Source organism: Sorex araneus, chromosome 5 (assembly GCF_027595985.1).
Source record: "Sorex araneus isolate mSorAra2 chromosome 5, mSorAra2.pri, whole genome shotgun sequence".
NCBI lineage: Eukaryota > Metazoa > Chordata > Mammalia > Eulipotyphla > Soricidae > Sorex > Sorex araneus.
In genome coordinates this window covers 87,381,366-87,405,265 of record NC_073306.1, presented here as the reverse complement: position 1 = coordinate 87,405,265, position 23,900 = coordinate 87,381,366, and the positions used below count along the sequence as shown (strand labels likewise).

The 23,900-nt window shown below is 46.4% G+C and overlaps 3 non-coding genes across 3 annotated transcripts; all 3 read right to left on the bottom strand.

Moving 5' to 3' along the window:
- Window positions 1–8,087: 8,087 nt before the first annotated feature.
- On the bottom strand, window positions 8,088–8,159 carry TRNAE-UUC (transfer RNA glutamic acid (anticodon UUC)). Its single transcript has one exon. It is a non-coding gene; the product is annotated as a tRNA-Glu (tRNA).
- A 6,027-nt stretch (window positions 8,160–14,186) lies between these two features.
- On the bottom strand, window positions 14,187–14,258 carry TRNAE-CUC (transfer RNA glutamic acid (anticodon CUC)). The gene has a single exon. It is a non-coding gene; the product is annotated as a tRNA-Glu (tRNA).
- A 1,048-nt stretch (window positions 14,259–15,306) lies between these two features.
- LOC129405303 (U1 spliceosomal RNA) lies at window positions 15,307–15,470 on the bottom strand. Its single transcript, XR_008630474.1, has one exon. It is a non-coding gene; the product is annotated as a U1 spliceosomal RNA (small nuclear RNA).
- Window positions 15,471–23,900: the final 8,430 nt, after the last annotated feature.

Genomic DNA, 23,900 nt, shown 5'->3' with positions numbered 1-23,900 from the left:
GACATTGGTGGTCAAAAACGTACCCTGATGGAGGGATGGGTATTCAATCATTGTATGACTGAAACTCAATCATGAAACCTTTGTAACTATATCTCATAGTGATTCAATTACAAAAGGGGGGGTGGGCTGGAGTGATAGCACAGCGGGTAGGGCGTTTGCCTTGCACAAGGCCAACCCGGGTTCGAATCCCAGCATCCCATATGGTCCCCCGAGCACCGCCAGGAGTAATTCCTGAGTGCATGAGCCAGGAGTGACCCCTGTGCATCACTGGGTGTGACCCAAAACGCAAAAAAAAAAAAAGAGGGGGCAAAAGGAGTAGGATCAATAGTACAGTGGGTAAGGCATTTGCCTTGCACTTGGTAGACCTAGGTTTGATCCCTGGCATCCCTGAGCAAAGCCAGGACTAATTACTGAGTACATAGCCAGAGTAACTCCTGAGCATCGCCAGGTGGGATCCCACACCCCAAAAATATATATATTATTTTTTAAAAGAAACAAAGGAAAATGGTCATCTAGAGACAATTGTTAGTAGGTACACCAGAAAAGGATGTACTTGCTGTGCTACTTTGTCATAGCACTTCTGGTGAGTGTGGTTAGAATCTGGATATTTAAAATGTACCTGACTTTTGCGTGGACTAGAAAGGCATTAATGAGCAGTGAATAGAATTGATTTGGGGACAGAATTCCAGACAAGAAGGGGCAGGGAGATAGTGGTGGAAGATTGTGGGCACATTAGTACTAGGGGTGATTGATACTCAGGGACTTAGACATAGGATAATTTCTAGAAGATATAGACTCTGGTTCAATGTCAATAAACACAGCAAGTAATATCTTCAAATTCTGAAGAGGCTAAGCATACTTGGGTAAACAATTATAAGGAGTACCTTCAGGATTAGAAGACAATAAGAGCATGCATGGTACATGAATACTTTATTCAAGATAGGAGTTCTGAAAGATATGTTCTCTGCATCAATGAAAGAAGTCTATCTGAGTGTGTCAATGGTGCCCAAGATCTATGCATGTGACAGAGGGACCAACATGAAAGGGGTGTGACGTTGGACTAGGATTGCAACGTTCTCTGACAAAATTCAAAATTAAAAAAATTCAACATTCAGGGCTGGAGCGATAGCACAGCGGGTAGGGCGTTTGCCTTGCACGCGGCCGAGACGGGTTCTAATCCCAACATCCCATATGGTCCCTTGAGCACCGCCAGCGGTAATTCCTGAGTGAAGAGCCAGGAGTAACCCCAGTGCATTGCCGGGTGTGACCCAAAAATTTAAAAAAAAAAAAAAAAGGAGATCCAAATCAAAACAAAAAGGACAGATTTCACACCACCTAACTTATGCCACAGTAAAAATATTTAGAAATATATTTTTTCGAGGAGCCCCAGAGTGAGGAGCAGGTGAGAGCCCTCCCCGCCCCAAGGGACCCAGCCCTGTTATCCGAAAATCTCCAGAATCCAACCACCGCCATGCTGAAGGCCACTCCCTACACAGTTGTGCCAAGCCTCAGGTTCGAGTGAAAGTATTCTCGACCACACAACACATCATAAGGCACTCCCTATCCATTCTCCATACATACCACACCACATTTGATGGGGTTCAAATTGTAGGCAACAAATCATAGAGGGAAATATATATATGCATATATACACATTTTCAGATATATATACAAAAGCTCATATCACTCAACCTTTAACAACATGTTAGTGATAACATAAAGAATGCCTTAATGGCCCCTGCCAAAATAGAACAATCTTCACATTGTTTTCTCTATGAATACTTTTGTGTAGCATTTTCAGTGATTTTTCATAACAAATAATACAAAATATGATATTTCGGTTGTGCTTTGGGACAGGAATTGATTGGGGCTTGAGATGGAAATATCCCAAATTTGGTGGTGGGAAGATGTAATGATGGTGGGATTGGTGTTTGAATATTAAATGTAATCAAATATTGTGAACTACCTTATAAAATAAAAAATATTTAATTTTTAAAAAGAAATATATTTTTTGTTGTTGACTGGACTATATTTTTATGTCCATCACTGTGTTCCCTACATCTGTCTCAGGAGTCACCACTGAATTTAATGACCTGGATGCAGTTGGCTTCTGTCCAGTTAGTCCCATTTTGATTTTCTGCAAATAAATGCAGAGTAGGACATTTACACTTGTATGCCTTTAGATATGTCGCAATCCTTATACATTCCATCTAGATATTAAATTATATGCACTGTAATATAGGATATTTGGAGAAAAATATTGCAAGAATTTCACTGTTGCTTCAAGACTGGAGATTGAAATGAGAGCCTTACCCCTTCAAGGCATGTGCTCTATTATTGAGCTATAGCCCCAGCTCCTAGGAGTTTTTAAATAGGATGCTATGGGGCTGGTCTATTAAACCACAAGAAGCTCTCCAGTAAGACAGGCAACCATCACCGTATCCTAGACCTTTAGTCTGTCCTGTTCTGTCCAAATAGTTATACAAGGCTTTTACTTTAAGACATCCTGACCTTATAGAGGATCGCTTCAGCTTTTAAGACATGTGAAATGAGGTTTCTTTTTTAAAAAAAAAAAAAAAAACAACTTTTTTTTGTTTGATAGGCCATACCCAGTGGTTCTCAGGGCTTACTCCTGCCTCTCTACTTAGGAATAATCACTACTGTCAGGGCTCAGAGGACCATATTGGGTGGCTGGCAGGGATTAAACCATGTTCACCTCATGCAAGGCAAGTACCCTACACATTGTACTATCTCTCCAGTTCCAATATTATATTATAGTTTCATTCATGAGTAAAATCTATAGATCACCAAAGATACTTAATGTCTTTTTTTTTGGTGGGGGGGGTCACATTGCACAATGCTCAGAGGTTATTCCTGGCTCTGCATTCAGGAATCATTCCTTGCAGTGCTCAGGACGCCATATGAAATGCTGTGCATTGAACCCAGGTCAGCTACATGCAAGGCAAATGCTCTGCCAGCTGTATTATTGCTCCAACCTTCTTAACATCTTTAAGGAAACGATGGCCCTGGTGGGTGGGGAGAAAATTGGGATGTGGTTGGGGAAGCATTAGTGGGAAAAAGGACACTGATGAAGGGATTGGTGTTGAAATATGTATGCCTGAAACCCAATCATGAATAACTCTAATTTTTTTATGACTAAATAATGAAAAGGAAAGAGAAGAGAAGCAAGGGACAGGGAGGGGAGAGGAGAGAAGAGACAGTGACCATCTTGAGCTTGGGAAGTGCAACATAGCATGCATGACAATGGTGCTTTGTTTGGGGGAATTTCTAGATAAAACTGATTCAAGGTGGTACACTATTGGTTGGCACATGTGAGTCGGGGTGCTGATATCTCCAAAATATGGTTTAGCTGAACAGTCTTGATCAACATAGAAACGCAAGAGATATTGTTAATGAATAAAATAAACTTAAATCATTGCATACAAAAGCTGTGATTTATTTAAACATAGGAGGTCAGTGACTGGAACAATAGTCACTATAGTCACACAACAGGGGAGTAAGGAATTTTCCCTGCCTGTGTCTTACCCAGTACCCAATCATCAGTACCCCATTATGGTCCCATGAACACCTACAGCAGTGATCCATTAATGCAGAGACACGAGTAAACCCTGGACATTTCTCACTGTCCCCAAATAAATAAATAAGTAAATATAGAAGGTCAAAAAATCACCACCTGGGCCTCAGTGGTGAAGTATGTGTGAGTTTGTCATGGAGGCACTGAGCCCAAAGTTGTGTCAATGGGACTCCATGAAAGAGATGTGACTTTGGACAGGATTCACACCAGTTTCGCTCATGGTTTGATAGAGATGAGTTGAAGACAGAGACAACTCAGAGTTGAAGTGTCATTCTCTTTGAAATTGAAGACTTCAGAGGATAGAAGCTGGCATCCAAGTCATCAGAGGTGATTGTGTCCTCAGTAGTCCTCAGAGGCTACTCCCACTAGGACGTTTGCAGGAACCTCAGCAGACGCTCCCATGGTGTCATCCAGGATTTCCTTCCTTTCCACCTACTGCATCTCCATGCTCTGTCATGTGGGAGAGGAAAAAGGCAAAAGGAAATCGGGGGAGCCAAATCCCACAGTATCCTTACTGTTTTTGAACAGCACCTTAAAAAACAGGGATGATTTTTGAAAGCACTGTGGCAGTCTGCATAAAGTGCCAAAGTTTGCCCTCCTCTATGGGTAAGAGTGTGGCTGCCAGAGGTCATGAGAGTCCACAGCAGATGCGCAATGCACTAACAGCTTTCTCACATGGAGGGAATAGACTCAGGAATAGACCTGGAGAGTCTACTAATGGACATGCAGGGATGCACACAATGGAGTGAGGACCATACCAATTTTACCAGTGCCTACTTAGGATTCAAGATATAGAGAACCAGTAGCAAATGTAGTGAACAGCTCATGAGGTGTTGTAGACTGCCAGTGATGCTGAGCCTTCTGTGCCTCTTTGATTATTACGATAGAGAAGTGATTTTCTGTAAATGTGTTCATCCTTTCTCTGCTGATTCGTTTGCTAGTTAACTTCACACCAAGGACCCAAGTCTACTGTGTAGAAAGCAGAAATGCCTCTTACTCAGGTATTTATTTACAGCTGAGAATAAATACATTTTGTGTGTGCAGAACATCCCTAGGAAAATTTCACCTTGGATCATGTACAGAGTACTGTATTTTTTTTTTTTCAAACAAAGTAACAAGGCAGTCTTGGTTGTTGAATTGACTCTTTTCCTCAATTTTGCTTATGGCAGCATTTGGGACTCTCTTGGTCACACCTTCTGTTGTTGCTGACACACTCTTCATGTTTTGCCCATTCATTCCCTGCTCTTAATTATTCTGCTTCACTTTGTAGGGAGGGATTCTGCTGCTTGATTGAAAAAGTCTAATGACTTTCTCAGTCCCATGTTCTAAGTCCAATATGTACCATACATGTTAGTGTTTTGTTATTTACCTTCTCTGAAGTGGATTCATAAATATTCCCACATATGAGACTCACCATTTCCAGATTTGTGATCCATTTGACCAATGAAGTGATCTATGCAGGATCTATGGATATGTCGTTCCAAACGTCCTCCCTTCTGAAATCTGACACGCCATTTTGTCGGTAAAGATGTGTACAGCACCCGGTCCAGACAAGATCAAACCGGAACACCTGAAGAGTCTGCCGCCAGTACTCGTCAGTACACTGGCTCGGCTCTTCACATGCTACCTGTCCATATGCAAGGTTCCCACCCATTGGAAAACCAGCAGGACTGTTCTTTTGTACAAGAAGGGAGACATCCATGACATTGGCAACTATCGCCCAATCTGCCTGTTGTCCATTGTCTACAAATTGTTCACTCAAGTCATCCTGAATAGAATAGGCAGAACACTAGATGAAGGACAACCATGCGAGCAAGCCAGGTTCAAAAAGGATTCAGCACCATCAACCATATCCACACAGTGACCAAGCTCACTGAAGTTTCACGAGAGTTCAAGATGCCACTCTGTCTAACGTTCATCGATTTAAAGAAAGCCTTCGGTTCTGTTGAGACTGACGTGGTCATTGAAGCTCTAGCCAAACAGGGCATTCAAACTCAGTACATCACGATCCTCCGTGAGCTATATTATGGATTCACCACCAGGATCTCACTATTTTACAAGGAAGTGATCATTGATGTAAAGAGAGGGGTGCGGCAGGATGATACCATTTCACCGAAACACTGAAAGTGCCACCCTTAAGAACATCATGCAACAACTGGAATGGGAAGGAATGGGAGTGAAGATAGACAGAGGCAACTAAACCACCTCCGCTTCGCTGATGACATCGTTCTCATAACACCAAACATTAGCCAAGCAGCACAAATGCTGGCCGACTTCAACCTTTAGTGTGGAAAGGTGGGACTGCAGCTGAATCTCAGCAAAACAATGTTCATGAAAAACAAACTAGTCCCTGATGTTCCATTTGCTCTCAATGAAACGAACATTTCTGAATGCAGCAGTTATGTGTACCTGGGTCGAGAACTCAACATGAGGAACGACTTGGCGCCAGAACTACGCAGGAGGAAGAGAGCAGCATGGAACGCCTTCAAGAGCATCACAGAAGTTGTTAAGAGGATGAAGAACCTCCGGCTCCGGGCACAGCTTTTCCACTCCACCGTTCTTCCTGCACTAACATACACCTCAGAGACCTGGGACCTAGGAAAACAGGATGAGAACGCTATTTGGGTATCCCAAAGAGGAATCGAAAGAGCTATGCTTGGAGTATCACGTTTCACTCAAGTGAGAGAAGGAATCCAGAGTTCGACCTCCATCTACAAACAAGAATCAGGGATGCTGTCTCATTTGCCAAGGCGTCAAAAATCAGATGGGCCAGACACATAATGCGATTCAGAGACGACAGCTGGACTAGAGCTGTTACTGATTGGATTCCACAGGATCCCAAAAGACCGCGTGACCGCCCACCAACAAGATGGTCAGACTTCTTCATCAAAACCCTGAATGAATGATTTGAGGCTCTTCCTGTTCCTGGAGCAAGCATATATCATTGGGCTACACTAGAACGTGATAGAGACAAATGGAGAAGTTACTGGTGCCCACTCTAGCAAACCGAAGATCAACGGGATGACAAGTGATACAAGTGATGAAGGAAGTGAAAACAAATCATTGGTTTGTTCTTAGCATTGAATCCTGAGTCTGGGAAATTTTCTGGTTAGTCCAAGGCTCTTTTTTTTTGGTGGGGGGGCATGACAGCCGGTGATGTTCAGGGGTTAGTCTTGGCGGAGCTCGGTGGGCCAGATGGGATGCTGGGAATCCAACTCAGGTTGACCGTGTGCAAGGCAAACACCCTACCAGCTGTGCTATTGCTCCAGCCCCCCAAGGCTCTTTTTCACTCTTAACAATTGGTTCTTATCACATCCTGTGATTGATGCTTTCACGCCATAGCATGCTGACTACCAGACAGTGCACTACCAGGAGGAAGAAGGCAGAGGCTACACTAACAGCAGCAATACAGCAATAAAAAAACTTAAGCAAAGATAAAAGGGGAATGAAAGTTAAAGGGGACTTATTCATAGGAACAAGGAATGTGGTGTGGTACAGACAGTAAACTGCTTCTGCAGCAAAAGTTCATTTAGGCTTTACCACATCACTGTTCTTGTTGACAGTCTCCATATTTTCCCTCTCTCTATCTGTTCCCAGGTATGCTCCTTTACCTGGTAGGAAGTGCTTCTGGTGCGTGTGTTCCTTTATGAGCCTTATGATTTTCTTGTTTTGTTTTTGGACCACAACTGGCAATATTCCTGATTCTGCACTCAATAATTACTCCAGGTAGTACTCAGGGGACCATATGGGATGCCAGAGATTGAACCCAGGTCTGCTGCATGCAAGTCCAGTGCTTCATCCACTGTACTATCACTTCAGCCTTGATCTTCATGATATTCTATAGAAAAACTCAGAAATGTTCAGACAATTATTTCCAAACGTAACTACTAGAACCTCTGTGGCTAATTTGACATAATCTTGTGAATAGCCATGTGTGAGTTATTACAATTTGCTCTGTAGATTTGCACTATAGAGTTGCTCTGCGATTCTATATCATTGTCTTACATTTTGCCATGGCATGAATTATGGTCCCCAGTTGGTGTGTCTCTCAGCTTGTGAATCCCAATCATAACACTGTCAGAATTTAATAAAAAAAATTAAATCTTGGGGCTGGAGTGATAACACAGCGGGTAGGGCGTTTGCCTTGCACGTGGCCAACCCGGGGCTCAATTCCCAGCATCCCATATGGTCCCCTGAGCAATGTCAGGCATAATTCCTGAGAACCAGGAGAAATCCCTGAGCATCGCCGGGTAAGACCTAAAAAGAAAAAAAATATAATAATTAATTAAATCTTCATTTCACTCCCCTCTGTACCTGAGTCTGTCCAGATACGGCCTCACATATTTCAGAAACACGGATGCCCCGTGACCTCTCAGGTAGCTGTCACCTGGAGCCCTAAACCCTGCAAACTCCCCTCCTTTCTGGTGCCTAGATCCCGGTGCCAAGCAGAGCACGAATAGTTGCATCCCAGAGAGAAATGCCAAAAAATCCTTTCCCTGACCGGGAATCGAACCCGGGCCGTGGCGGTGAAAGCGCCAAATCCTAACCACTAGACCACCAGGGAGCGCACACCACCCATATGCCGCCCTTCCGTTTTCAGTCGTGGTTCGCACCATAGCTTAGCCCTGCCTACATTGTTTTAGGAGGCAAACGCCCTCCCCTGGCCGCAGCAACCAGCACAGTTTTCCCTGAAGAGACCCAGCGCCTGGGGCGTGTCCAGAGAGGGACCCCCGGGTCCGCAATGCAATCCCCTCAGGGACTCTGGCCTATGAGGACCCAGACAGATGTCATGGACGGATCCTTTGCAGCAACACTTCCCCCCACACACACACACACCCGAACGCGGGTCTCAGCCTGCCATAGTGCAGCTGCCCAGGCCCAGCCCTGCCCCCGCTGGCCCTGCTTGCGCTTAAGTGCCTGGAGTTCTCGGGTTGCCCATTCTCCAGCTCAGACTTATTTCCCTGAACTCCAGATGTGCCCAGACACACATCAGGGACACTTGGGTTCCTGAACAATGCACCTGAAGACAAAGAAAAACTGTAAATCCTCTCCTGTTGTTGGGTGGGTGGAAGAAATCTGAGGGCTAAGAGAAGAAAATATACAAGGTCTTGAGATCTCAACTTAACACCAAAGTCCATCTCTGGAACCACGCCCTCAGTGACTGGGAAGGATTTGTCATCTGTGCGTCTTTCTCCTAGGAATATTGCATAACACAAATGAATCAAATCTGACGTAGAGAATGGATAAATTTTATTTTTTAAAATGTAAGAGTACCGCTATTTATTCAGCCATTGATTAAGCTGATTGAATTGGGCATGAACTCCATTTTTTTAAATTTTTTTAATTGGATATCCATGAGATAGACCATTACAAAGTGGTTCATAATTGGTTTTCAGTCATACAATGATCCAGCACCCATCCCTCCACCAGTGTACTTTTCCCACCACTAATGTTCTCCATTTCCCCACCACCATCCCCCAGCCCCCACCATCTACCCCCAGTCTCCCTCTATGGGAGGCACTTTCCTTCTTGCTCTCTCTCTCTCTCCTTTTCCTTTTATACATTATGGTTTACAATACCAGTGCTAAGAGGTCATGGTATTTGTTCAGGACATTCGGTATTTTTATCAGGACGGTTAGGCTGGAGTAGCTTTTCAGTTGGGTGGAAGCTTTGGGCTGTGGATGTGACTGCATAGGCTTCTGGAAGTACAGGGAAGTGTGGGGAGGTAGCCCATCCCAACCCCAAGAAAGCCTGGAGATTTCAGTCATAAAATCCACATACCAAAATTTTCAGCAGATGGTATCTTAGTGAGGTTCATCCTGAGACAGTGGAGTCAGGCCAGGGATACAGCGGCGATTCTGGATTGCGGAAGCAAGCAGTTGCTAGGGGTTCTGCTTGGGCAGGCACAGGCTAAACCGGCCCCCCTCCAGTTTACCCCTGTTTGTTCAGCCATGAGCAGGTTCAAGCTTAACTGCAACTTTTGATCTCTTTCAAGATTTATTTATGGGTCTCTGAAGCAAGGCCGGTAGTAGAGCTTATAGGGTGGCACTGGTTCATGGGGGTGACTGCCAGTGCTTCCATGTGTATTGAGAAGTGGAGGGAGGTAGCCCATCCCAACTCTGAGAAAGCCTGGAGATTTCAGTCACAAAACCCACATATCAGAATTTTCAGCAGATTATATCTTGGTCCTGAGCACTGCCAGGTGCAGCCCCAAAGCAAACAAAAATAACATAAAATAGCAGCAGCGCATGACTTGGAGCCAAGGGTGATGCCCAGTGGCGGCTGGGCCTGTCTCGCAAGCAGGACCCTCCCTGGCACCTGTTGTCTGCAGGTCCCTGGGCCACATGTGAGTTCCAGTCACACTGCAGCCATTTGAGCGAGTGCCCCAATGAAAGAGGCCAATGGGCACCATGGCAGGAAGCACCAGAGCCAAGCCCGACCCTCGCCCATGCCCCCAGAAACTCCTGCAGCTGCGCACGTGAGCACCGAGACAGGACCTTCTTCCCCTCACGCAGTGCCACCAAGCCCAGTGTGACCCCTGGTCACGGCCACATCATCAGAGGGATGGGAAGGGGAAGATCACAGCAGACAGAAGCTCAAGGGCCCAGTTTAAATGGCAGGTGATGGCTCCCCTGACAGTGGGGGGCATCCCTCAGGTCACTCCAGTGGTGTTTCGGCCAGGGCCATTGTCCTCCCTCCCTGCCACCCCCAGCACAAACTCGGATTTGCTGCCCGGGGAAACTGAACTAGACAGGCACAGTCTTCGCCGCCACGTCCCTCTGGGCCCATTATTCCTGGCTCTGCACTCAGGGCTCACTCCGGGCAGACTCGAGAGCATATGGGGTGCTGGGGATTGAACCCTGGTCAGCCGTGTGCAAGGCAAATGCCCTATCTCTGTGTTATGGATTTGGCCCCTATGTTTTCTTTTATTTTGTTTGGTGCTGGGAGCTCCTCCTTGCAAATACTCTGTGATGTGATTATTTGCCAGGAATATCAATTTTGGAAATTACAGAAAGGTAAAAAAATCACCCATAAACCAGACCAGCTAGGGAAGAAAATGGTCACTCTTACATCATTATAATCTTCATTTTTATGTTGTGGCACATGGATTAAGCAGTGCCATGAACTTCTTTGTATTAGGATGTTTTATTTCTTTCCCAAATTAAACAAGTTCTTTTCTTTTGGGGGGGGGGGCGGAGGTCACACCCAGCAACGCGCAGGGGTTACTCCTGGCTCTGTGCTCAGGAATTACTCCTGGCAGTGGATGGGGGACCATTTGGGATGCCTGGGATCGAACCCAGGTTGGCCGTGTGCAAGGCAAATGCCCTACCTCTGTACTATCACTCCAGCCCCCCAAATGAGACAAATTCTTATCAAAGGTTTTAACCCTTCTCTCTAGTCTTCTTCTGAGACCTCTGAAATGTAAACATTATTCCTCATGATATGCCGCATGACCTCTTATAGCCTAGTTCTCCCTCTCAGAGAGCCTAGCAAGGCACCGAGAGCATCCTGCACACACAGCAGAGCCTGGCAAGCTCTCCGTGGTATATTTGATATGCCAAATACAATAACAATGATGGATCTCATTCCCCTTACCCTGAAAAAGCCTCCAATGTGGCACCGCTGGGAAGAACGAGTAAAGAGAGGCTGCTAAAATCTCAGGGATAGGATCAATGGAGACGTTCCTGGCGCCCACTCGAGCAAATCGATGATCAACGGGATTACAGTGATACAGTGATTATATCTTGGTGAGGTCCATCCTGAGATGGTGGAGTCAGGGCAGTGGGTATGGCAACAATTTTGGATTGTGGAAGCAAGTTGCTTCTGGGGGCTCTGTTTGGGCGGGCCACCAGGCCAACTCACCCTCCGATTTACCCCAGTCTGTTCAACTATGCACAGGTCTGAAAATTAACGTGGCTTTTGATCTATTTCGAGATTCATCTGTGGTCACTCTTACATCATTATATGATGTAAATAAGGACAATAAATGAGTTTATATAGCTGAGCAGGAAGTGGTTTGTGGAGTGGCTCCCACATACCTAACTTTTTGTCATTTAATTTCTTGGTAATTTCAAGTTGTTGGGGTCCGGCCAAAGGCACAGAGGCAATTTTGGGGTGTCAGGAAGCCTAAAGACACCATCAGGCTGCTGATGCACTTACCCTACAGGTACAGGTTGACCTGTTGGTGGCACCATACCCACAAAAATGGATAAATTTTAGAAATCAATAAAAGTCACACCAACTGAAAAATAGGCCTACTTAGAATCTCCTCACAATAAAGGATTTCTAGGTGATAAAAAGGCCAAAGAAAATGTGCTCAACATGGCCACAGATACAAACCACCAGATGTAGTAGCATTCTCCATCTGCTACAAAGGACACACTAACAAGGCCCAAAAGCCAGAAGGCCTAGGAATGTGCCATGACTACCTCTCCTGAAAACCTACTGTGGAAAACTGCTTGGCAGTTTCTAATAAAGTTAAAATTACACCTAGTCCATGACACAGCAATTCCGATACTTGGTACCTGCTCAAGGGAAAGGAAGACACATTCATGGCAGAATCTTCTCGAACCTAGACATAATTCAGTTTTCCAGCAGTGGGGGTTGCTTTCAGGCATTGAACCCATTCTCCCAGCCCAACTGACATGAAGGAGTGATAAAAGTAGCAAGTGAGATAGAGCTCAGAAGCCCCCCCCCCCAACACACACACACACACACACACACATATATTCAAGTTATGAATCTGAATTCCTAACATGGCTTTGAGGAGGAGATTAGAGTCATCTGCTGGGAAATCAGGAGAAAGCTGGCTGTCATAGTGATGACAACTTGGTAGAGGAGGGCACCCATACACACTCTAGATCCGACCCTGCAGCCAGCTCAGTCTATGCCCAGGTCCCCAGAAGCCCAGGGAAGCTCACTGGCAGCTAAGAAAAGCCCCACTAATGCCTGTGGTGCAATTGGTTCCCGCTTTCAGAGGATGATTGGAGAGTTGGTGGTTCATTCCCATGTAGAGACGTACTGCCTAGGTTATTTGGGGGAGTTGTCCCTGCACCAGTATGTGTCCAGGGCTTACTCCTGGCTCTAACCTCAGGGAATCACGCTGGAGGGCTGGGGGACCCAGTGTGATGGCACACATCAAACCCGTGTCACCACTGACCCCCACCACACACACCACCAGCTTTGACAGTGGAGAGGCAGAGAGGGGGTTTCACAGAGGATTTTAACTGTATCTACCACCCTTTCCACTAGACTGATGTGCACTTTCCCTCCTATTTTTCAGGTGACTTGTTTCCATGATTTCAAAACCTTCATTGGATCGGAGACTTGACTCTGGTTCTTGTTCCCATTTACTGCTACGTCTCCTCACACTTGGTGTTTGTTTCCAATCCCTGATCCATCGCTACTGCTTTTGCTGAAGACTGTCCAGTGTTTGGAAAGAGATTTAACTACTGAGAAGAAGATTGTCTCTTTCATGGTCAGATATCATTTGTGTTGTTCTACATCCAGATATGTCATGGACATCAGATTCTCCAGGAAGCCTCTGCCAGTTGCCCTGGCCTGAGTCTATGGCTGATGGCATCTTCCAGTATTTGCATGTCTGCTGGTGTCATTATGGACCTCCAAGTGCAGTACTTACAGTGGAGGAGACACAAGTCCATAGTGGCGTCCCCCTCCTCACTGCACCCAAAAATTCTGATGAGAAATAAGACAGTCTTTCTTTGCTCTGTGTATGCTGTCCTCTTCCTCTGACCGCTTTGCAGATTGCATCTTTGTCCCTTGATATGAGTGGCATTATGGGAGCAGGTGCAAATTTGGACCTAGGCCACCAAGCAGGCACCACTCTGTGTGGGAGGAGGGGTTGAGGGAGGGAAGGCAGAATGGAGCTGGAATCCATCTGAAGCTTTTCTCAGGCAGGAGGGAACGAAGCCAGGCTCCCGAAGGAGCAGAAGGGGTCCCCAGAGAGGAACAGCAGCTGAGCACAGGTGTGTGTGTGTGTGTGTGTGTGTGTGTGTGTGTGTATGAGTGTGTGTGTGGTGTGCATGCACACACCACACACGCCTGTCTCCAGTGCACAGCAAATGAGAAGTTCAGTTTGGGACCCTATTCACTGGTGTCTGTAGGTGAGAAGAATCCAAAGCATTAGGTATGTGACTCCAGTACCTGAGCACCTGCTGTATAAAATCATGTGAAGTTGGGGCAGGAACCTGGTAACTGAGGAAGCACCCCACAATTGCCCCAGGCTGGAAGAGTTCACAACAGCTACGCATAGTGAGATCGATCGAAAAGTCCAGATTTGGGGGCATTTCCTTTTTGTTCACTGTTTAGTGAAGCCCCATACTTTTTCTGATGAAAATTGATTCCAATGGCCAGTGGCAGGCTGAAGGACGATTGGAACCTGTTCCTGTGGCGTGCCTTGGTTTGGGAGTGACTTGGCTGAAGTGGTGCTAGCTCTATCCTGGACAAAAGAGAGGATTGGAAGACTGTCTACCATCCCTGCATTGGGACTGTAAACTCCCTTATTATTATTATTGTCCTGCCTTGCAAGTATAGGCGCTCTGCTTGAAGAGATGTGGCAAAAAATACATTCTTCCCTGACCGGGAATCGAACCCGGGCCGCGGCGGTGAGAGCGCCGAATCCTAACCACTAGACCACCAGGGAACTTGAGTGCTAGGGCCTGGAGTATCTTAATGGAAGATCGTTAGAGAAACGGTCGCTGTCAAGAAGCTGGCAGCAGGGACATGGGTAATTCCTAAACTCCGGCTGATTTACTGTTCCTCTCCCCGACCAGCCCGGGTGACTCTGGTCGCCGCAACCAGGCGAGACAAGCCCGCGTACTCCCGTCTGCGCTGACTCTTGCGCAAGTTCGGCGGGGCCAGGACCGGGCTTTCCGGCGGAACCCCAGTGTTCCCTGCAGGCTTCATGCCGACGGGCTCGTTACGACCCAAGCGGAGTCCGGCTGTTTCTTCAGTCCAGACCCGCTCGCGAAAGGGAGTCTCCAGATCGGCACACGCGTCCCGGCTTCTGTCCGTGACACGAAGGCCGCGGCTTCGCGCGATTCTCGGGCTCTGACCCGCGGAGCTGCAAGTCGGCGGCCGGCGGACGCGTGACCTGCGCACCAGAACACTAGTCTCTTTCGAGACGCGTGTGGACTGTGGTTGTGAGTTTTCACGGCACTAAACACGGGTCCCGAAGCAGCAGTGCCCCGTGTAACCAGAGCCTTCCCCCGAACTGACTGGTAGCCGCCTCGTGCAAGACAAGCACCCCTTAAGCCCCTAATTTTTCCATTTGACTTTTCTTGGGGAACTACACGTGACCGTAGTCACGGTTCACATGGATGATGCTAGGCAACACTAAAACCACTACCAGAAATGGACCCAGGGTTCTGCATATGGAAGGCAAATACCCACTCGTTCATTTCAGTAAGAAAATTAATCTGTAAATAACATGAATCTGAGGAGGTGGTAGAGAAACATTACAACTCTTACTACTCAACAGAACCGCGACCAAATAGCAAGCCTATTACTTGGATCTGGTGTTGTAGAGAAAAAATATACTTCCGCTTCCATACCTCTGAAGACTACAAAAAAATTGACCGTCAGCGTACCCTGGACACCACTAACCAAAAGCAAAACTACAACCTCGCTCAACCCTATAGTAAAGCAAAGCTCCAAGCCTACCGATAGTTCTCTTCTTTAACCGTAAGAACCAGGGGAGAGCGCGAACGCAGTCCCCCACTACCACAAATTATGCAGTCGAGTTTCCCACATTTGGGGAAATCGCAGGGGTCAGCACATCCGGAGTGCAATGGATAAGCCTCGCCCTGGGAAAACCACCTTCGTGATCATGGTGTCTCCCCTGCCAGGTAAGTATGAGTTGTTCCCTCCACGCACCGCTCCAGCCACACGGCCCGTCCACGGTACACACACGCCCACTTAGCTCACGCAACCTTTAACACTCCCACCAGACTATTCGAAGAACGGACCCTCACACCCGCCACCTGGACCTCTCCACTCGCTCGCGCACTGCAGGACACCGCGTATATTTCCGCAGAAACCACCAGATATCAGCCCCTGCGCCGTCTCATCTACATACGCCCGCCCTATTTCTACATACGCCCCGCCCCATTCGGGACCCAACGGACGTGGTCGGCGTCTCCTGCCTGCCAACCCAAGGCGAAGGAAGTGACGTCGCTCGTTCCACCGCCACGCGTCCAGCTTGGCGGTAGCGAGCTGGCAGCCTCTGTGCTGTCGGGAAAAGGGGTACATAGTTCTTTCCCTAAATGCGAAGGTCTTTCATACAGAAAAAAAGAAAAGTAACAACAGCGTATCATAATAGTCTCATTATTGAAAGGTGAAACAGAGGTTGCAAGAAAAAGAACACTTAGAGAAAACCACAATGTCTGGATATTAAAACTATAGTCGTAGAGGAAAATTTATTTCTACATAGGCCCCGCCCCATTCGGGACCTAATGCACGTGGCTGTCTTCTCCTGCCTGCCAACTCGAGGGTGACGGACGGCGAAGGAAGTGACGTCAGTGTCTTGTCCAGACACTTTAGAAACAGTGGCTTTCATTCTGTGGAGAAAATAAAAGACACTGACCACTCCAGGCCACTTCTTTTCTGCCTTCTGGGCGGGGATCAAACTCGTTCCTGGGTGCTGCTGTGAGAGGCAGATTCTTCAATATGATCATAGAAAAGGGGGGGATGTGAGAAGCGGCTAACTCGCCTCTTCTCACTCTGTCCATAAGGTTTGTGGGAGATAGCTCAAGCCAAGAAGGATATATGGCTTAACTGAGGTAATTGATTAACAGTACCACTTGGTGGGAAGCAGCCCTGGCCATGAAGGATACATGACCGAGCTAATGTACTAAAGGTATTAACTGGTGTTTACACAGACACCGAGCTGGAAAGTTAACACACCTGTGTCTCGTATCCTGTGTCTAACTGGTAGGTATCTAACTGATAAGCTGCTTACTTGATGTATGGGAATGCCTTGCCTGATGTATGGGAATTGGAAATGACTCCCTAATTGGGAATGTTTTCTTGGTATATTGTTCTTGTATACTTTTGTTCACTTATGAAATATTTAAAGTTATTTCTGTCTTCGGAATTGTTTATCTTTGTGCCCACTCCTGAGGCCTGTGTGCCCAGAATGGCTATATAAACCCTCTGCTGTAAGCCTTCGGGGTCAAGCTCTGACCTCCTGCTTTGGCAGGACAGCTCGGCCCCAGCTAGCTGGATTAATAAAGCCTCGGTGTGTGTTTTGCAATCCCGCTGGACTCTTTGTCTCTTTGAATACTGAGGGGTGATCTCGGTCCTAACACTGCCATGACCAGACAGCTCCCAGGAGGAGTGGAAGCATGCAGTGGAGGTGCAGTTTCTATCTTTGTGCCCAATACAGCATCTTCAGGACTGTGTTTGGACCTTTATTCTGCCTTTGCTTGTCTGTCATATCTATATCATCTTGACGAAGTCCTGTTGTGCGATGAAGGCACCAGCACAGTCCTGGTACCACAACCAGCCCTCTGATAGTTCTCTATCCTGACCGATCTTGCCTGCTGCTTCTGTAATAGCCACCTGCCCCCCATGTGCTTGTTGCACTTGGTAGTCATTCCGTTCATTAAGCTCTCCTAAATCGGGGCTTGCATCATTACAGGTGAGCAGCAGGGAACATTTCATTCTACAATATGAAACCAAATCCTGGCTATCTGGGATTGGCACTTTTTGACTGTTAACAAAGGCATTTAAGCATTAAGACTGGTGACAAGAGTCAGAGAGATAAAACAGAGGGGAAGGCACTTACCTTGTATGCAGCTGACCTGGTTTTAACCCTATAGAATTCCCCCAGCCCTTCCAGGACTGATCCCTGAGCACTGAGGGGAGTGCCCATCCCAGACAAATAGAAATCCTGAAGGTTGGTGTGTGGGTGGGTGGGGAGGGTATTTTTTATTATGTGCTGGAGGTGGGAGCAGTGACCGCCACCAAAGGAAGTAGGTTCACTGTGTGGCTTGTGAATTCTGTTGCAAGTCTCCTTACTTTTGGCTGTCTCCCATGTGTTACAGGTTATTTGGGCGAAGTGGAGAATGAGGAAGGTAGCCTCGAGAAATTGCTTCTGATTCCCCTCTATCCTTGACCCAAATGATGGTCATAGGTCAGGACTGGTAAAGTTTGCTCTGAGTGATGTGGGCAAGTAGACAGGAAAGGTTCCCCAAGGCTATGGAATTTCTAAGAAGCAATAAATCCAATAACCCTGAAGCTGCAAGAACTAAGGCCTAGGCCTGATAAGTACTTCCTGGTGCCAGTAACAGACCCAGAGAAGACTGGACCCCAGCTTCCCTCAGAGAGAAGCTCCAGCAGGACCAGAAGGCCAGGAAAGGAATTTCAAAGGAGGCCATAGACAACTCCTAACTCAACCGCCTTGAATACCACCCAAGCAGTGCACTTTCACCAAGCTAGAAAGCCCCCTGTGGGGACAGGTTAGAGAAACCCTATAAAAGCCACCGTGAACACAGGAAGTGTGCACATCTGCTGCCTGAGCCCAGGTGCATGTGATGCCAATGTCCCCTCTCGAGATGTGTATTGGGCTCTCTTCACCTTTGGAAAAGCCTGCATTCTCCCTTGATGCATACTCTCTTTCCCTTTGCTTTCCCTCCTTTCCCTTCCTCAAAAACCCTCCAAATAAAATTTGCTTTTTTTACTTCACTGCTTATCTACTCCTGAAATTCCTTTCTGCAAAGAAGACAAGAACCTATAAACTCTGGGTAAGGCTTAGGTCTGATTCTGTGCTGGGCTCTCCACAAGCTTTATCGGTTCTAGCCTTTCCAGCTGATCTCTGGTGGCAGAGGTGAATCAGGAGAAAGTGACTGTCTCCTCCCTGCCTCAAAATAGGCCACCCATGGGGGTCCATCGACTTCATGAGCACCTATGCAATTCTCTCATGTCCCACCAGCCCCATGACATTGTCAAGCCGTGCCTGAAGCCCATTTGTTTTGTAGGTGTGAGATCCAGTCCTCGGGAAAACTTGGACCCAGGTTGGCCCAAGGAATTGCTCTCTGCAGGCAAGGAAAGTCAGTTCTAACCTCAGCATAGGCAGTCCAGGAAGGTAGCCTTCTCTCCCAGAAAAGAATTTCAGGAGGACAGGAAATAGTGAAGCAAAACAGTTTTTATTGAAATCATGTTTTAATTGAATCACCCTGAGCTACACAGTTACAAAGTTGTTCATGACTGAATTTTAGTCATATAATGGTCCAACACCCATCCCTTCACCAGTGTAAATTTCCCCACTACCTATGTCCCGGTTTTTCCTCCCCCACCTCTAGCCTGCCTCTCTGGCATACTCTCTCTTTCTCTCCTTGTTTCTTCCCTTCCTCACCCCCTTCTTTTTCCCTTTAAGGCACCCCGTGGTTTGCAATATTGTTACTGAAAGAAAGGTTTACCTTTCTTCACTTTACCTCTTTTCAGCAAACTTTGTCCAGAACTATCATTGTGATCCCTTTATCCCTTTTCTGGACTAATTGAAAGAAGAGAGAGGAGAGAGAGAGAGAGAGAGAGAGAGAGAGAGAAGAGAGAGAGAACCCTGGGGCAATGGGATACACCTTCAAAGGGGTATCAAACAAGTGTAGCTGCTGTGCCTGAATTTGGGGAGGCAGAATTCAATCGTGTGTGTGTGTGTGTGTGTGTGTGTGTGTGTGTGTGTGTGTGTGTGTAAATTGAGCAACTTGCAAACATTGCCTGTCTCTGAGGGGCCTTGACCTGTTGACGCCCATCTCTGTTCTATGAAATAGGAATCAAAGTAAAAACTGTTGGCTTTATATGTCTTTATTTTTGGTCTTTTAGGATCACACCAAGAGATGCTCAGGGGTTACTCATGGCTCTGCTCAGGAATTACTACTGGTGGTGCTCAGGGTGTAGGATGACATTGCTTTGTCCTCTCCCTCCTTGCCCTGAGTAGCTTGTCCCGGTTTTCCCCGGAGTTTAGGCTTATCCCAGCCACACCCATCAAGGCGTTCCCGAATCTCTCCCATCCCTTTGTTTAGCTATAATCACTTCTCTATGCTCTCTTTACCAAAGCAGTTAATCCGCGGCTTTCCCTTAATCTGACTCTGCTAATTTGTAAGGTCAGACCTTCCTAGGATACTGAATTTATATTATATAAATTAATATTGCCTTTCTCCTCTTCTTGTGCCTTTTGAATAATTTGCTTTAAAGCAATGTCCTTTTTGTATAGACACAAGAAGACAATATTATGTTTTTATAACTTGGGAATTAATTGGCCTTGAATATTATTCCCTCCCAGGCATCTGCTTTCTCCACTTAAGCCTCAGTTGCCCTCAGTTCCTAGCACCCCAAAAGCAGGGTCTCGACGAGGGACGGGAAGGATCCAGGGCAAGCGGTGAATTATGTGCTACCCTGGCATCGAGATGGGCCTGGCCAAAGTGCCTAATTCTTAACTATAAGTTAAGAGCTTGATCATAGACAAATGCTGTCATGATCCAAAAGTAATGATGAGACTAGGACCCTGCTAGGGATAGGAAAGACTGATCTGGCCTGAGCACTGTAGTCTGAGATTGAGATGGCCCCAGGAGAGCAATTCTATAAGCTTTAATGCATCTCTTATTGTGTCCATACAAAATGATTAATATTATGAATTCTTATATGTTTGCTGGCTGAGGAGAATAGAAACACACTCATGGGACTCCGCCCTTGGGTGGATCCTCCTGCTGAAAGAGAATTAAGTCCTAGGAGAAGCATCCCCTAAGGAAAAGGAACCTTACCCTATTGATTGTGACCACACCTATGTGTACGCCCCAACCCCCTCATGCTTGGGAGATTTAACTAGGCTGGAAGAGTGGGTTGGGGGGCCAGATCCACGGATCCAGAGAGAGATCCAGAGCCGGGAGAGAAGCGGGGGGAAAGAGAATGAAATAAACGGATCGAGCAACCAGTCTGGCCTTCTTCCTTCCATCACCTGCCCTCGACCGACAGCACACACAGTGGTTCCGAGACAGAGCTGCCTGGAGAGCCCGCGAGTGCGCGCACCCCTCGGCGAGTCTTAGTTTTTTACACTCAGGGGACCATATGGGATGCCAGGAACCGAACCCAGGTCAGCCATGTGCAAGGCAAACACCCTACCCACTACATTATTGCTCTGGCCTGCTCTGCTCTTGGTTTTAAGGGGGAAAAAGTTTATCTGGGCGCTGTCACAGGGAAAGCTCTGGACTCTTGATGTACTGTTCTCCTGTAGCTTCTTTTCTGAGGGGATTCAACCTACTCTGAGTGGTGTCTCAGTTTTATCCATCTCCAAAAAAACTACGGATTTGCATTTCAAAGGGCTGTGACTCTCTTTTTTTATATTATTATCATTATGAATGGGAGTTGAAGCTTCACAAATGTGACATCCCTCCCTTTCCCCTCCCCAATATGAAGAGTTACAATCATGGATCTTATTACACTAAACCATTCATGCATTCCTAAAATAAACTCATCTTAATTGTATGTTGTTTTTCAATTGTTAATTTGGGGTTTTCTTGAGGGGGACGCACACACAGCTATGTTCAGAGCTTACTCATTTTTTATTTTTATTTTTATTTTTGTGTAAAAACACGAAAAAAGAAAGGGCACCACACCGGGGAGGTTGATGGCAGACAAAGGAAGGAATGGAGCCAGGCTGGTTGGTCTCAGTTGCAGTTTATTCCATTCCCATCTCCATTGTCCTCTGATTCTCCTCCTGCTTCTTCCTCCCCCATCCTACTTCATTCTCCTTCTCCTCTGGATCTGGATGTGGATCTAGCTTCTCCAGATCTTACTCTGACACTCGCACTGGGACTGGCCGGGGACAGACCCCGGGACTGGCCCTCAAACTAGCTTTGGGACTGACCCCAGGACTCGCTGGCACTCGCCCCCAGCCCACTCACACCGCCTAGTTAAATCCCACAGCATGAGGGGTTGGGGCTTACACATAGATGTGGTCACAATCAATAAGGTAAAGTTCTTTCCCTCAGGGGATGCTGCTTCTAGGACAGATACTCTTTTAGCAGGACACCCGCCCAAGAGCAGAATCCCATGGGTGTGTTTCTCCTCTCCTTGTCCAACTAACATATAAGTATTCATATTATTAATCATTTTGTATGGACATAGCAAGAGATGCATTAAGCTTATAGAATTGCTCTCCTGGGCTCTCGATCTCAGACTACAGTGCTCAGGCCAGATTAGTCTTTCCTATCCCTAGCAGGGTCCTAGTCTCATCGTTGCTTTTGGATCATGACATGACATGTCCATGACCAAGCTCTTAATATATAGTTAAGCATTAGGCGCTTTGGCCAGGCCCATCTTGATGCCAGGGTAGCACATAACTCACCGCTTGCCCTGGGTCCATCCCGTCCCTCGTCGGGACCCTGCTTTTGGGGGTGCTAGGAAGTAAGGGCAGCTGAGGCTTAAGTCGAGAAAGCAGATGCCCGGGACTGAATAATATTTGAAGCCAATTAAGTCCCATGTTACCAAAGCATATTAACAATTGTCTTTCTTTGTCCATACAAAAAGGATATTGCTTTAAAGTAAACTATTCAAAAGACATAAGGAGTGGAGAAAGGCAATATTAACTTACAATACAAGTACACTGTCCTAGCAAGGTCTGACCTTACAAATTAACAGAGTTTGATTAGAGGAAGAGCAGATAAACTGATAGAAGTGGTTACAGATAAACAAAGGAATGGAAGTGACTTGGGAGCACTTTGATGGGTGTGACTGATATAACTAAGCTCCTAGTGGGAAGGGGAACAGGACATACCAATGTAGTCTAGAATTGTTTAGAGATTATTACCAGATAAGCTCAAACTCTGTGGCAAGGGAGAAAGGACAAACCAACAATATCCAACAATTTTTTTTTTTTTTTTTTTTTTTGCTTTTTGGGTCACACCTGGCAATGCACAGGAGTTACTTACTCCTGGATTTGCACTCAGGAATTACTCCTGGAGGTGCTCAGAGGGACCATATGGGATGCTGGGAATCAAACCCGGGTCGGCCGGGTGCAAGGAAAATGCCTACCTGCTGTGCTATTGCTCCAGCCCCCAGAACTTACTCTTGTCTGTGCTTAGGGATCAGTCTTTTTGGGACCCAGGGGATCATATGGGGTGCCAAGGATGGAAACCAGGTCAATCTACCCACTGTACTATCTTTTGGTCCACACTGTTAATACTTTTGTTTAGGGCTTTTATAGTAATATTTATAAAAGAGCGAAGCCTATTATTTTTCCATTTTTATTTCTCTCTTTGTCTGATTTTGCTTTCAAAGTTTTCTGTGCCTTGTATTCTAGATGTAGGAGTAGGCTTCTGGAATAAGAGCTCCTCCACTGAAGAGCTGACACTGTGCTAATCATAGACTTTGTATTCGTTTTGTTAATGAATGAATAATAATAATAATATGATAAATTATTCCAAAATTTAGGGGGTTAGAAAAGAACACACATTTCCTGCCTGTTTCTGTGGGTCACATATTTGGAAGCAGATCAGGTAAGTAGAGGATCTATAGCCATCATCTGAAGGTGGAGAATATTTGCTTCCACTCCCACTCATGTCACTTCTGGCAGGAAACAGACGTTCTTCATCTTCCGAGTCTCCTGACCACATGTCATCTGGCATCTCACAGAGCAAAGAGAGGAAAGAGCAAGACAGAAAGAGCAAGGGACCTATCTGGGGCCTGGAGAGACAGCACAGGAGTTACACTTGCCTTGCATGCATCTGACTCCACTCAACCTCCTGTACTGCCCAGGGTCACTTCTGAGTATCAATGAGTGTGGCCAAGCCCCTCCCGCAAAGTGGCCGATGCACGTTCTTTCAATCTCCAAGATGGCTGTCTCCCTCTTGTCTTTGGGCTACCTCGGGGCTGTGACGTGGTCTAGCAGAAGGCTCTGTAAGAGAGTGGCTGGTACAGAGACTAGAGTTCTTTCCTTGCATGCAGCAAAACCAGGTTCAATTCCCAGTATCCCAAATGGTCCTCTAAGGCTGCCAGAGGGTGACAGAACTGATCCCTGCTGGGTGTGGTCCCCAAACCATAAATAAATAAGTGAAAAACTTTTAAAAGCCCCTTAAAAAAACCATGTAGCTTAAGTTTCCATTTCAAAGGCCTGGCAGGCTGAGATTCTCCTGCTAACATGATCAGTTGTGCCCCTGGGACTCTAGAGGACCCCACCTGTTCCTAGAACTGGTTTAGGAGTCCCTGACTTACTAATTTAGGCCCAGCAAGACTACATTCAAAGCTTGCACCACCCAACTTTCTAGAACTGGCCACACTACTCCCTTCCTGG